Consider the following 14,870-nt stretch of genomic DNA (forward strand, 5'->3'; position numbering starts at 1 on the left):
CAATCTTGGTAGTTAACAAAATCCAGAGGCTTTAAACTAATTCATTCCATTGAAAATCAACTCTAACTACATGTCAATAAGATAATCTATCATGATCACGTAGGCTTCATCCCACAGATGCAGAGATGGTTCAACATAGGAACCGTTTGCAAGTAAAACTGTCTGGGTGAAAGGGTATATTATGTGATAAACTGTGACACACTGAAGCTTCTATAGCAAGATCTTTTTATTTACTAATTTTTATATTTTGCTTCTTTCTTTGGGTGGAGGGCATTGTAAGAATGAAAGGATGCTGTGGAGAGATGACAAGATGAATGGGATTAGGGTGTATGACCTAAAATTCACAAATAATCAATAATTATTGAAAAAATATTCAATAAAATACTTGAAAACCAAATCTACAAACACATCAAAATATAATCTGTCATGAATAAGCCAGCTTCATCACAGACTTGCAAAGATGGTTTAACATAGGAAATATGGTCATCATTATCCACTATATAAACTGAAAAAAATTACATTAGATGCTTAAATATCATTAGATGCTTCAAAGACCTTTGAAAAAAAATTCAATACTACTTCATGTTAAAAGTATCTCTAAGGAGATACCAGGGATACAAGGTGCATACCTAAAGATAATAAAAGCAACGTACAGAAAGCCAATAGCCAACATCAAATTAAATGAAGAGACTCTTGAAACAATTCCACAAAAGGAGAGACAAGAATACCTATTCTCTCCACATCTCTTCAGTAAACCACTTGAACTTCTAGCTACAGCAATAAGATCAAGGACATACAAAATGTAAAGGAAGAAAGCAAAGTGTGGCTATTCCTGGATGATATGATCATACATATTTGCAAGCAATCAAGGAACAGAAGCTGCTGACCCCTGTGGTTGAATTAGGGAAAAGCTGGAAGAAGCAGCAGAGGATGGTAACACTATAGGAGGACCAGCAGTCTAAATTAACCTGGACCCCTGAGATCTCTCAGACACTGGATCACCAACCAGGCAGGATACACCAGCTGATATGAGGCACCCAACACATATACAGCAGAAGACCACTGGATCTAGGTACAGACAGAGAAGATGCACCTAACCCTCAAAAGACTGGAGGCCCCAGGGAGTTTAGAGGTATGTTGGGGTGGGGGTGCGGTGGGGACATACTTGTGGAGACAGGGGTTAGGGAGGAGGTATGGAATGTGAAACAGTCAGAGGATGTTCCAGGAGAGGAATAAAATATGGAGTGTAAAAAAAAAGAGAATAATAATAGTAAAAAAAGAAAATGGAAGCTAAAAAAAATCTTCAGATTCTCATCAAAATTCCAACATAATTCTTTACAGATTTTGAAAGAACAATTTTCAACTTTATATGGGAAAAATAGATGAACAAACACGAAACCCACAGGATAGCTAAAATAACTCGGAACAATAAAAAAAATTATTGAGCGATTACCATCCCTGATCTGAAGCTGTACTATAGAGCAATGGTAATAACAACTACATGGTATTGGTATAGGAACAGGCAGGGTCTTTAATGGAATCAAATTGAAGACTCTAAAATAAACCCATATACCTATAGACAATTAATTTTTGGCAAGAAGGCAAACCTATACAATAGAAAAAGGAAAGCATCTTCAAGAAATGGTGCTGGTATAACTGGATGTCTGCACATAGTAGAAGGCAAATAGATCTGTATTTATCATGCTGCACAAAACTCAAGTCCGTATGGATCAAAGACCTCAACATAAAACTAGATACACTGAACCTGATAGAAGAGAAATTGGGAAATAGACTTGAATTCACTGACACAGGAGGCAACATCCTGAACAAAGCACCAATAGCATAGCCACTAATATCAATAATTAATAAATGATGAGGTCTCATGAAACTGAAAAGCTAGTATGATGCAAAGAACACAGTCAGTCAAACAAAGAAGATGCTTACAGATTGGGAAAAGAGTTTGACCAGCTCCACATCCAATAGAAGCTAATACTCAAAATATGTAAGGAGCTCAAAACCTTAGATATCATAAAACCAAATAATAAAATTTTAATGAAGTATAGGGGTTATAAATTTAAACATAAAAGTCTCAATAGGGGAAAGTCAAAAGGTGGAGAAACACTTAAGGAAAGGCTAGACATCCTTATTCATGAGGTAAAGGCAAATCAAAACTCCTAATAAGATATTCCATCTTACTCCTGTCAGAATAGCCCATTGACACAGTGACAGCTCATGCTGGAAAATATCTGGAGCAAGGGGAACTGTCCTTCATTGCTGGTGAAAGTGCAAGCTTGTACAGCCACTAAGAAAATCAATATGTCAGGTCCTCAGAAACTGTTCCTCAGAATCCATCTACCTCAAGACCTAGCTATACCACTCTTGAGCATATACTCAAAGGATGCTCCACCATGCCACCTTTTGATCAACAATGTTCATTGTGACTTTATTCATAATAGCCAGAAGCTGGAAACAATACCAATGTTCCTCAACAGAAAAATGGGTAAAAATTTTGTGGTACATTTAAACAATGGAATATTACTCAGCTATTAATCAAAATGCCATCATGAAATTTGCAGGCAATTGGGTATCACTTTAAAATTTTTTCCTGAGTGAGGTAACTCAGACCCAGAAAGATAAATCTGGTATAAATTCACTTATAAGTGAATATTAGCCTTTAAATAAATGGCAACCAAGCTACAACTTGTAGTTCCAGAGAAGACAGGAAAAGAGGAAGGGGCTGAGAAGGACATGGGATCAACTGGGTAGATCAAATAACCTAAGTCTGGGAATGGATGTTAAAGAAATTAGTCAGAGGTTAAGAGCACCGACTGCCTTTCCAGAGGTTCCAAGTTCAATTCTCAGCAAACACATGATTGCCCATAGTTCTGAGGTCCTCTTCTGGCATACAGGCATACATGTGTGTAGATCACAGTATATAAAATAAATAAATAAATCTTTTTAAAAATTGGATTTTATGGATGTACAGGCAGCATGAAGAATAGATATGGATGAGCAGGCACAGGAACAGGAGAATCAGATTGAAGGGGAAAGAGGTAGAGGGAGAAAGTGTGGAAAGAGATGTAAGGAATTGGGGAGCACTTGGATTGTAATGTGGAAATCCAGCACAGTGCTAACTTCCTGGGATCTATGAAGGTCACCCTAATGAGGACCCCTAGTAATGGGAAATATAGAGTCTAAATTGCCCATCTTTTGTACCCATGTGAATCTTTTAGTGGTCAGATTAGACTGCTTTCAGTCGATGTGCTTGCCAAGGGTGTCCTATAAAAATCCCCAAAGTACACAGGCTATTGTTAAGACAAAGGGTTGCTCTCTGAAAAGTGACATCAAGGCCCTGTTGCCAAGGACAACATGTGCCAAACTCATTGAACATAGAGATATTGATCTGGTCCCTACATTGGAGCCTTAACGCTACACTCTAAACTTTCTTCCAGGCTTTAGGAAAATAAGGTAAACAGCATCACAGCCACAAATTTTTGACTTACAATCTTTCCTGCCTGAAAAATATGCGATGGCAATGATGACACAAAACTTATGGCAATAGTCAGTATGATGGATAGTTTTACTTACCATCCCAAACCACAAGAAGGAACACAACAGTGTTTAGGTGACAAAGAACCAGAGACTAGATATCTCACAGACCTAGGGTAAAGGCAAATACTCCTGCTCCTTTTTTTTTTAAGTATCAGTAAAATGATTCCTAATGATATTCTTCTATGGTCCTACATCAGTGTGTTATTTAGGCATCATCAGAGAGGTTTCCTAAAGCAGCAGATAAAAACAGATACAGAGACACACAGCATTATATTAGGCAGAGAGGGAGTCTATCTGGGAAGTCTACATCAAACCCCTACCCACAAAAAAGAGGGGATCTTTTGAAAGAGGAAACAGAAAGATTGTAAGACTCAGAGGGGATGGAGGACACCAGTAGAACAAGACCCTCTGAATCAATTAATCAAAGTACATATGAGCTCACAGAGACTGAAGCAGCAAGCACAGGGACTAAATGAGGATAAAGAAGGCCCTCCAGGGATGTGGGAAGCTCAGTGCACAGAAATGTGGTTAGGTGTTCATTTTCTCACCACACATCCTTCCTCTAGAAATAATTAAACCCTAAATAAGCTGGAAATAACTTCTGAGGAAAGCAGATGCTGTAACAGTAGGAGAGAGGGAACCTGTATTTCAGGGATTGAGGCCCTGAAGTGGCCTTCCTTTTCCCTGACACTGTGACAACATGAAAACTGAGGTCTGCAGTCTTGAGGGCAGCCTTTTTCTAAGTATCTGACATAACGAACCAGACAAATAAAGCACATTCTAAATCAGTTTGTGTAATTTGACTCAACAGGAAGTGATGTAAGAGCATGGAGAAGTTGTGAAGAAAGTTGTGTTTAATCTGAGTGATGGAGAGGTTGATCAACATTAAGAATAGACAGAGGACAGGAGAGATGACTCAGAGAGTAAAATCACCTGCTGAAACCCAGACAGCCTGATCTGTCTCTGAAGAAGAAAACTGACTCCCACATGCTGTCCTCTGACCTCCACATGTGTGCTGAGATGCACATATGAACACACACAGGAACATACAAATAAACTTTAAATTTAATTTAAAAAAATGGTAGGCAGGAAATGTAAAATTGTTGCTACAGCATGAACAAGGATGACATGGACTCCGAGTAGCACACAGAATTGATATTTTTAATTTCTCTGTAAATTCAGAGTAGATCGGAAAACAATAAAATAAAATCTTGATCAGAACATAAATTTAAAATTTTAACACATGATAAAATATTAACAAATCTAAATATGCAGCAGAAAGTGAAGGCTGTTTGGAAATGGAATTAAACTATACCTTTCAGACACCTCCCCCCAAATTTATCAAATGTATTAATGTAAACATCACCTCAAATTTCATCATTATTTTTTGCTGGATACATTGTGTGCCACTAGTGAATGTACTGTGGGGCAATATGCTAAATATAATAACTCACCTTCATGTAGACAAATACCATGAGTCTTCTTCCCAATGAAGAAAAAGATCCAACTTAAAAAATTATAAGTGAAAACAGACATTGCAATAGACCAACAAAATCCACAGAATCATAAGGACACACTATAAACATTTGAATTACAACAAACATTACAACCTTTAAGAAGTGGTTGTATTTCTTGATATTTATAACTTACCAAAATCAAATTAACATTAAATAAACAATTTAAACATACCTGAAAAGCCTACTCAAATAGAAGTAGTCATTAAAATAGTGTTAACAATAAAAAAAGAGTCCAAGAACACATGAATTCAGAGCAGAATTCTTCCTCATTATTAAAGGACTAAAGCTCAAACACCTCAAAGTATCTATAAAATAGAAACTAAAGGAACATTTCCTAATTCTTTTGATGAAGCCTGTATGTTCCTGATGTAAAATCTTCATCAAGACATGTGGGGTGTTCACTAGCAAATACTGCTGAGACATGCATTTAAGCCAATAGAATGTCTTTACTAGCTGGACAGTGAGTACACTAGAAAGTTGAGATCCCAGTGTAGCACTGAGCCTCTCACTGTAAGCTGTTAAGCAGAAAAACTATATTTTGTGTCAACCTGCTTCAGTTAAAAAGAACAGTTAGCCAGAAGTAGAACCACTGAAGCCAAAAGTCCTGGGTAGTACATTTTGAGACCTTCTCCGAACCATACTGACTTTGCTGAAGTAGGCCTTTCTTTTAGTTTTTGGAAGTGGTGCTGTCTACATGGTGAGTTTTACAACCTGAATCATATTTCTGTCATAAACTCAGTTGTGCTAAGGGCTGGGGACCTTTACAGACCCACACCCCCCCAAAAAAGGAAATATAGACCAATATCTTTTATGAACATGGGGACAAACATTCTTAATAAAATTTGCAAATTAAATTCAAGAACACTCCAAAAATAATATCCACCATGATTATATTGGCTTCATCCAAGAGATAAACAAATGGTTTTACTTATATAACACTTTATTGCTTTAAATCGTTAAACTCAACCTACCACATAAACAAACTGAAAGGCAAAAATTATGTGATATCTGATTATCCTTTGACAAAATCCTCCATTCCATTCTTAATTAAAGTCTTGGAGAGACTAGAAAGACAAGGGACACATATTGATATATTAAAAGTGATTTACAGAAAACACACAACCAACATCATTCTAAATGGAAACTCAAACCAACCTCACTAAAATTGGTAACAAAACAAAACTATACACTCTTTCCATGATGATTAAATAAAGTATTTGATACCCTATCTAGAATAATATGAGAGCTGAGAAATATCAAGAGATTACAAAAAGGAAAATAAGAATTCAAAGTATATTTATCTAGAGGTGATATATTTTTATGCATAAAACACCTTAAAACTCTACCAGGAAACATCTACAAGTTATAAACACATTTAGTAAAGTAGTGGGATTAAGAAAACACACAAAATATTAGTACCTTCCTATATATATATAAAAAAAAATCTAACAAACAGGGAAACAGTATTTTACAGTAGACTAAAAAATATTTTGGGATAACTCTAACTAAGGGAAAGATTTGTTAAATCTTAAAAGCTTTAAGACTCTGAAGAAAAAAATTGAATAAGATTGAAATACTCTTCCATACTCATGAATGTACAGGATTAATATTGTGAAAAGTGGGCATCCTGCAAAAAGCAAGCTATAGATTCACTGCAGTCTTCTCTTTCTGCGTCTTCTCTTTCTCCAGCTTGTTCTGTCTTCACCTGTGTTTAGCTTGTTCTCTCTCACACCTGTCTCTGTCATGAAAACTGCCATATACACACAACACAAAACCACACCACCTCCCTTTTGTTCCCCCAGGCTGCTCTAAATTACTCTCTCATTCTTGTGTTCTTTTTGTGAGAATTGAGCATATTCTATCTCTCACTCATTCTGTCAAATATTTCTCAGATTCAACACTTTGTCCTTTGATTAGATATCACTTTCAAACCTGGGTGCTTCCTTCTACAAATTAACCTTATTGTCATTGTTAGGGATTAAAGGTGAGTACTAAGGGCATGTCTGTATTTCAGTCAGAGGATACTGTTATCTAAAGTATGTCTACATTAAAGATGAATTGTATAGATCTAGAAGGTTTGGGGGTATTTTCTCTTCCAGAGCTTCCATTTTCCTAGATTAAAATTTCTCTACAACAAGAGAAGACAAGTTGAGGGATTGGGACACCAACCCAGCTGCAAAATCTTAGGCTCACAATTTGCTCTGCATACAATATGTGCAGGGGTGAAAAGAATTTGAGGGACAGGCCAACCAATGACTGGTCCAGATTGAGACCGATGGCATGAGAGAGAGAGCCCACTCTCACACTATTAATGATATTCTCCTATACTTGCCTACAGGATCCTAGCATAACTGTCACTAGAGAAACTAATGCAGAGACTCACAGCCAAACATTAAAAGGAGCTTGGGGAATCCTGTAAGAGGGGGAGAAATAGAATAGAATTTAGTGGGGAGGGGCTGGAGAGATGGCTCAGAGGTTAAGAACATTTCTTCCATAAGTCATGAGTTCAAATCCCAGCAATCACATGGTGGCTCATAACTATCAATAATGAGACCTGGTGCCCTCTTATTTCATGCAGGCATACATGCAAGCATAACATTGTATACATAATAAATACATGAATCTTTAAAAAATACATTTTATGGATGGACTGAGGGCATGAGGTGAAAGAAATAGGAGGATTGAGTTGAAAGAGAAATGAGGTGGAAGGAGAGAGGGTGGAGAGACATAGCTGGAGTTGGGGAGTGTTTGGGGGGGATGTGGAAATCAAGAGCAGTGACAACTTCCTGAGATCTATGAAGGTGATCCTAATGAGGACTCCTAGTAATGCGGAATGCTAGGTGTGAAATAGCCATCTATTGTATCCAGGTGAGGTGTCCAGTCTTCAGACTGGGCTGTATTCAATTGAGGTGTTTGCTAAGTATGTCCTATAAAAATACCCTAAAACTCTGGTGGTTACTAAGACAAAGGTGTACTCGCTGAAAATTGATATCATGGCCCCATTTGCCAAAAACAACACCCAGACAACTCACTGAACATGGATATATTAAGCTGGTGTGTGCATGGAGCCTTCACCCCTATATTCTAAAGTCTTTGGTGTGGGAAGGTACTTTTATAGGTTTCAGAGAGAGAGAAAGGTAGCCATCAACTCATCCATAAAAACTTTGACGTAGAATGTGTCCTTCCTGAAAAATGTGCCAGGGCACTGATGGCACAGAATTTACGGGAAAAGCCAATCAATGTCTCATGTTATTTAAGGCCCACTCCAAGAGAAAGGAATCCATAACCCAAACTGCTTGTGTGACAAAGAATCAGAGAAAAAAATGCCCATAAACCTAGGGTAAAACTAAGCATTACTGGTCTTAAACAAAGAATCAATAAACTGACTCCTAATAATATTCTTCTATAGTCATAGACCACTGTTTATCCAGTCATCATCAGAGAGATTTCTTCCAGAAGCAGATAGAACAGATGCAGAGACCCACAGGCAGATATTAGGCAGAAGGAGAATCTATCTGGGAGGTCTCCACCATATCCCTCCCCTCAGAGCACAGGGAATCTTTTGGAAGAGGAGGCAGAAAGATTGTAAGAACCAGAGAGGATGGTGAGCATGTGAAGAACAATGCCCTCTGAATCAACTCAGCAAGGAGCAAATGAGTTCACAGAGACTAAAGCAGCAAGCACAGAACCACAATGAGTATTCACAGGTCCTCTGGCGATGCGGGAAGCTCAGTACACAGAACTTAGTTGTCCATTTTCGCACCTCACATCCTTCCTCTCAAAGTAATTAAACCCCAATTAATCTGGAAATAACTTCTGAGCAAAACAGATGTCATAACTGGGGAGAGAGAGAAGCTGCACTTCAGGGACTGAGGCTCTGCAGTGGCCTTCCTTCCCCCTGATACTGTGACATGAAACATGAGGTCTGCAATGGCAGATGGCAGCCAAGTGCCCCAGAGATCCAGGCAGTACAAATATGACCTAACAAATGTCACCTCCCAAAGTTGCTCCAGAGTCTGTCTGCACCACAGAGGTCCAGGTGAGTACAGGAAGGTAAGATCTTAGATGCCCTCAGCTGTGTCATAGAGTTTCATTACAGATGAAGTCTCTCTCTGACTAAGCCAGGTTGTAGTTGAAAGGCTCTCTGTGCCTTGGGTCTTTGACTTTCCTTCTGACCCTAACAAGGCTGGTCCCTGTGTCCAGAGAGATCAAAGGATACAAGTTCTAGGAGACACAGAAATGCTGAGGCATTGTTGTCCATTCTCAGGCTGGAGTCAGGACAGAGCTCTGGGTGGAGCTGTGCCTAAGGTTACCTCCTTATAGTTTTTAAAGGAGTCAGAAAGATTGAGAAGATTTTCAGATGTCTATCAAAGACTGGAGACAATAATGAAACATATAGGTAATATCAGCACTAGAGAAATTATGTCAGTATAAATATTTTTCAATAGCTGGCATATGGAGACTGTGTCTCAAAAGCAATTAGACAAAAGAAAATACGCAAAAATAAATATTTGCCAACACTATGACTCCAACAGAATCACTGATATTTACAATTTTTGTACTTCTCACTTCTGATGCTTTCCCCTTTTTAAAAAGTATTTGCACATGTTTTCTTTTACAATACCTTTATTACTCCTAAATGGAAAGCTTCCCTCCTGGATTCATACTTATAAGGGTCTCTTGATTATATCACTTAATAGTACAAATACTTATTTCAACTTCAGTCATTGTATATCTGCAGCATGTGGAGAACTATAAACCACAAAGTATAACAGTTATTATCATCTTGAGAATTCCTGCTATAAGGATCCAGGCTGTGAACTAGCACATCCTGAAACAGCTCATCTTAATTTTATTCCACAACTAAACAGCAAAGAGCAACACTCTTTTTGTTTTGTTTTGTTTTATTGTTTGCTTGCATGCTTTTAGAAGATCAGACTGAATGGATATAATCTACCCCAGGCTCTTGGGAGTTAACCTCATCATGAGATCATCCATCTATCTAAAGACAAATCAATCCTGTCTGCTAAATTAATTCCCTTTAACATTTCCCAAATAATGTGAGTGATGAGTGACCTCTCTCCTCTGAGAGTCCACTTCAGTAGAAATGAATCACTTACTAGAAGTGCCAGAGGCTTGTCTTGTGTATTAAAGTTTGGAAACAGAAATAGAGGACTTGAAATGGAGGAGCCTAGGAAAATTAGCATCAAACAAACAGAAAATGTTGTTATTTTTCACCAAGACTTGAAGTTATTGGTTCAAGCAAGTTTTACAGACTCCAGTCTTTGACAGAATAGTTAAAGAGTGTGTTAAAGGCGATTCTGATGAGGTTCCTATTAAAGTCCAGAGCATCCTTCATTATTTGCAGATATTCAGTATGGTATTATGATTTCTAAGATTCCCAGATAGAAACAACAATTAGCTATTGGTCAGAAGGGCAGCTGAAAAGCAATAACTTACATTTTTAGAGTCTTGAAGCCACCTGGGACAAAACCTGGAAACAAGGCTAGGTTACTATGGGGCCCATTTGAGATAGTGAGGATAAAGACATTTAAGGCAATCCTGTGAGCTGGGTAACCCTGTTCAAAGTTGATCATAAAGCCCCGAGAAACTAGAATGGAATTCCAAAACATGAATAATAACATCTGCTGAGGTCTAAGTCCTAAAATCATTATGGACTGGTGGAGAACAAAGAAGCCGGCCTGACAAACACGTTGGAAAAGAAACAAGAGGAGAAACAGAGTGCAAAGCAAACTCACATAACTGTTGCTTGCAAAGAACCACAAAAGCTAATGCCACCATGATCTCTTAGATAGGAGAGTCCTTACTCACAGTGATATGCCCCAACCTACTGTGCTGCATGTAGCTATACTGAGAATTCATAGCTCAAAATCTTCAGTTATCTCAGGGCAGCACCTAACAACTCATTATACCCCTTCTGCCATCTCTCTCATCAGCAACAGCTTGTCCATGGTGTTCCATGCTCTCTTAGAAGTCCTGAGGTCTCTCATTGGAGTCAGAAATACCCTCATTCAACCAATGGAATCACAGCACCCTCGTACCCACTCTCCTAGGAAGCATTCCAGGGTTCTACAAGGCACTGTCCCTGACTGCAACCTGGTAGTTATATGAATTTTTCACATAAGTGTCTTTTCCAGGACATCTTCTGGTGATTCAGCTTTAACTTTGGGGCTTTATCTGGAGAGGTTACACAACTTGACTTGACCCTGAGGACTGTATTAAATAATATCTAGTAAACCTTCACAGAGGGAAATCACATAAAGGTCACTATAAAAACTTAACATACTAAGATGTAGAAATTGAAGTTATAAAGCTTTGAAGTCAAATGTCATTCTAGAAATTGTACTACTAAAAATGCAGGTAAGAAAGGGACATCAAACAAAGGAAGAAAGATGTGAATGGTAAAGTTACTAAATGTGAGAGATGATACAGGTATTGTTGCAACAGCAGGATTTTTCAGTGTCTATATGTGATGTGGGAAAGGATGTGTCTACATGTGATGTGGCTAAATAGAAAGAAATAGATTGATAAGCAGAGGAAGAATTTTTGGTAGTAGGAACTTGGAATTCAGTTCAATTATGGTGAGTGATAACTAGGACAATGTGTGCATACAGACAAACAGACTCTCTCTCTCTCTCTCTCTCTCTCTCTCTCTCTCTCTCTCTCTCTCTCTCACACACACACACACACACACACACATACACACACACACAGAGAGAGAGAGAGAGAGAGAGAGAGAATTGAACAAGAAAATATTACTTTCAGTTTTTAGATGAAATACCAGCTACCAAATTCCCCTGTCTGCATACTCAAAATATCCTAGAGACCACAGGAAGGACAAGTTTTAGAGATCTAACCTACAACATTACCTGTCTCTGTCCCTGCTTTGTGAACTCCAGAAAATGCTATTGTGCAAAATGTGCGGTCCAGACCCATGTCTAGGATTACAGAGGCTTCCTTCAAAAAGTATGTACATCCTGCATGCAAGTTTTTCTACCTAGGAAGGAAGAAATGGTTTTGAATTATATTAATAAGATAATTTCTCTCTTTATGACTGTGTTTGGCACTCTGGGGAACATGTCTGTTTCTGTGAATTATATGTTCAGTTGGTGGGGAAGCCCTGAGAAGAAACCCATACACATTATTCTGATCCACTTGGCTTTTACCAACATCCTAATCCTTCTTGCAAAAGGACTGCCAAAGACTATTTTAGCTTTTGGTTTGAGAAACTTCCTAGATGATATAGGCTGTAAGATCATTGTTTATCTGGAGAGGGTGGCCCGGGGCCTCTCCATCTGCACCAGCAGTCTCCTCACTGTGGTCCAGGCCATCATTATCAGTCCCAGAGCATCTGGGTGGAGGAGACTCAAGCCAAAGTCTGCATGGCACATTCTTCTATTCTTCTCATTCTTTTGGATACTCAATGCTTTAATCAGTACGAACCTAATCCATTCCATTAAAAGTGCAAGTATGAATATATCACAACATATAAATGATGAGAATTATTGCTATTTTACACTACAAAATCAGGATATAAAATGGATTTTTCTAATCCTCATGGTCCTGAGAGATACAGTGTTTCAGGGTGCCATGGGAGGGGCCAGTGGCTACATGGTATTTCTTCTCCACCAGCATCACCAGCATGTCCTCAATCTTCTCAACTCCAATCTCCTCTACAGAACTCCCCCTGAGCTGAGAGCTGCTCAAAGTGTCCTCCTTCTGATGCTCTGTTTTGTTTTCTTCTATTGGACAGATTGTGCCTTTTCTTTAATTATAAACATCTCTTCAAGGGACACTTCCCTGATGATAAATACTCGAGAATTTTTGACCCTTGGTTATGCAACTTTTAGCCCCTTTGTGCTGATTCACAGGGATGGGCTTCTGAGTAAAATTTGGCATGCTCATTGGGAGAAATTGAGAAAATGTCTCTGACTTATATGTCCAAAAATGTCAAAGAAATCTCTATCCTGCAATACTATGTGTAAGACAAACCCCACAAAGCAGTTTAAGCATGTGTTTATCTTCACTTTTCCTATTGATTCACAGCCTGGAGCTGAGAGAAAAAGACCTTAATAAATTAGAGTGATATAGACATCTCATTCTCCATTTGCCACTGTTTTTAATGGATTTTTAAAAAACCTTTCTATATTTGTATTAATTTATTGTGTATGAATAGTTTGTCTTCATTTATAACTGTGTGTCACATGGATGCCCTCTGCCTAAAGAGGCTCGAAGAGTTCATCAAACATCTAGCAACTGACTGAAGTTACAAGGATTTTTCTGTATCAATATTTGGTTGCTAGAAATGAACCTGGCTTCTCTGGAAGACCATACAATGCTACAGCACTGAAGAAAAAAAATGGTTCTAATAAGGATTTGTAAAACCGGTTTTACTACTACCAAGATTTTATAAATTTTATCAAAATTCATAGTGCTCTGATCATGTTAGTCAAAGAAATTCCAGAGCTTGTAGTAGACAATGTGCTTTGTAAATATTAATGCCACAAGGGTATTTTGGACTTCAAAGTGTTAAGTATCCATCAATAGAAAATATTTTATAGAATTAAGAAAAAACAGTATGTACTGAGAATTCAGCCAATAGAAGCCAAATGTACTAGTCACAGAACTTGAATGGCCCGGATCACTTCATTGGCATTATATTTGTGAAAATTCTTTGCAGTTATAAAGACTAGATATATGAAATAAATTAGATAACAAATACACAGTACAGTCTTACATTATACTCAACTGTGGTTACTATGTTTATTTAAAAATGTGCATTTGTCTTTTTCAAAATAAGTCAATGACTACGATTAAGGCCAAGCAAGCCTGCTTTGCAGCTGCTCTTTGTTACTGCTCAGGTGCTCTCCATAGCTCCGTGCAGCTCTGTAGCACCAAGGAGCACTGGGAGGATCTGACTCTACATATATTTAAATGAAAATTTGCTGCTTATGTACTTTAACTGGATCCATACAGTAAGATAGTGACATGTTTCTAAGAATCTGATAGACACATTCTGAAAAATACTTATAGTTATAAATATTGACTGTGAAATGGTTGAATGATTAGAGGTATGTTTTACCTTATTTGAAACAATTTTTCTGTTGTTTCTGACTGGAAACACTAGAAGTTTCATGGATCTACTTTACAATGATGAGCACAATTTATAATTTGCTTGGTGGCACCATATACACAAAACAATTTAAGTAACTGGTGTGTACTGTATTGTGCTACAGATTATTAAGTAGCTTGTTTTCTAATTATATTTACATGTATGTGTCTGTGTGAGTATATGTCACATTTGTACAGGTGTCCTTACAGGCTTGAGGAGAGCATTTGGTCCCCAGGAACTAGAGATACAAGCTGTCATGCATCCTATGATGTGGGTGTAGGGTAAGGAACCAGAGTTCTCTGCAAGACAAGCAAGTCTCATCATCATTCCCCCACGACCTTGTCTGATGCAAATGTGACTTGTCCATAGGTAACATCCACTGCTTCTCTTTGTCTCATAGCTCTTTTGTTAGAGCTTTTTTTCTAGTGTCTATCAAAAAGGACCAGACACAGAAAAACCAAGCACTTTCTAAATCAGTCTATATAAGTTGACTCCCAAGAAGTGATGTAAAAACATGGAGAATGAGTGAAGAAAGATGTGTTTAATGAGTGATGGAGAGGTTGTTCAGCATTAGGAACAGACAGGGGCTGGAGAGATGACTCAGGGGGTAAAATCACATGCTGACACCCAGACAGGCTGATCTGTCTCTGAAAAAGAAAACTGAATCC

At 38.0% G+C, this 14,870-nt stretch overlaps 1 pseudogene; it reads left to right on the top strand.

Annotated features, from left to right (window-relative positions):
- The first annotated feature begins 11,733 nt into the window (after positions 1-11,733).
- LOC110288207 (vomeronasal type-1 receptor 4-like) lies at positions 11,734-14,355 on the top strand (annotated as a pseudogene).
- The last annotated feature ends 515 nt before the right edge of the window (positions 14,356-14,870 follow it).

This window comes from Mus caroli, unplaced genomic scaffold, assembly GCF_978045245.1.
Source record: "Mus caroli unplaced genomic scaffold, Mus_caroli_1 scaffold_15, whole genome shotgun sequence".
NCBI lineage: Eukaryota > Metazoa > Chordata > Mammalia > Rodentia > Muridae > Mus > Mus caroli.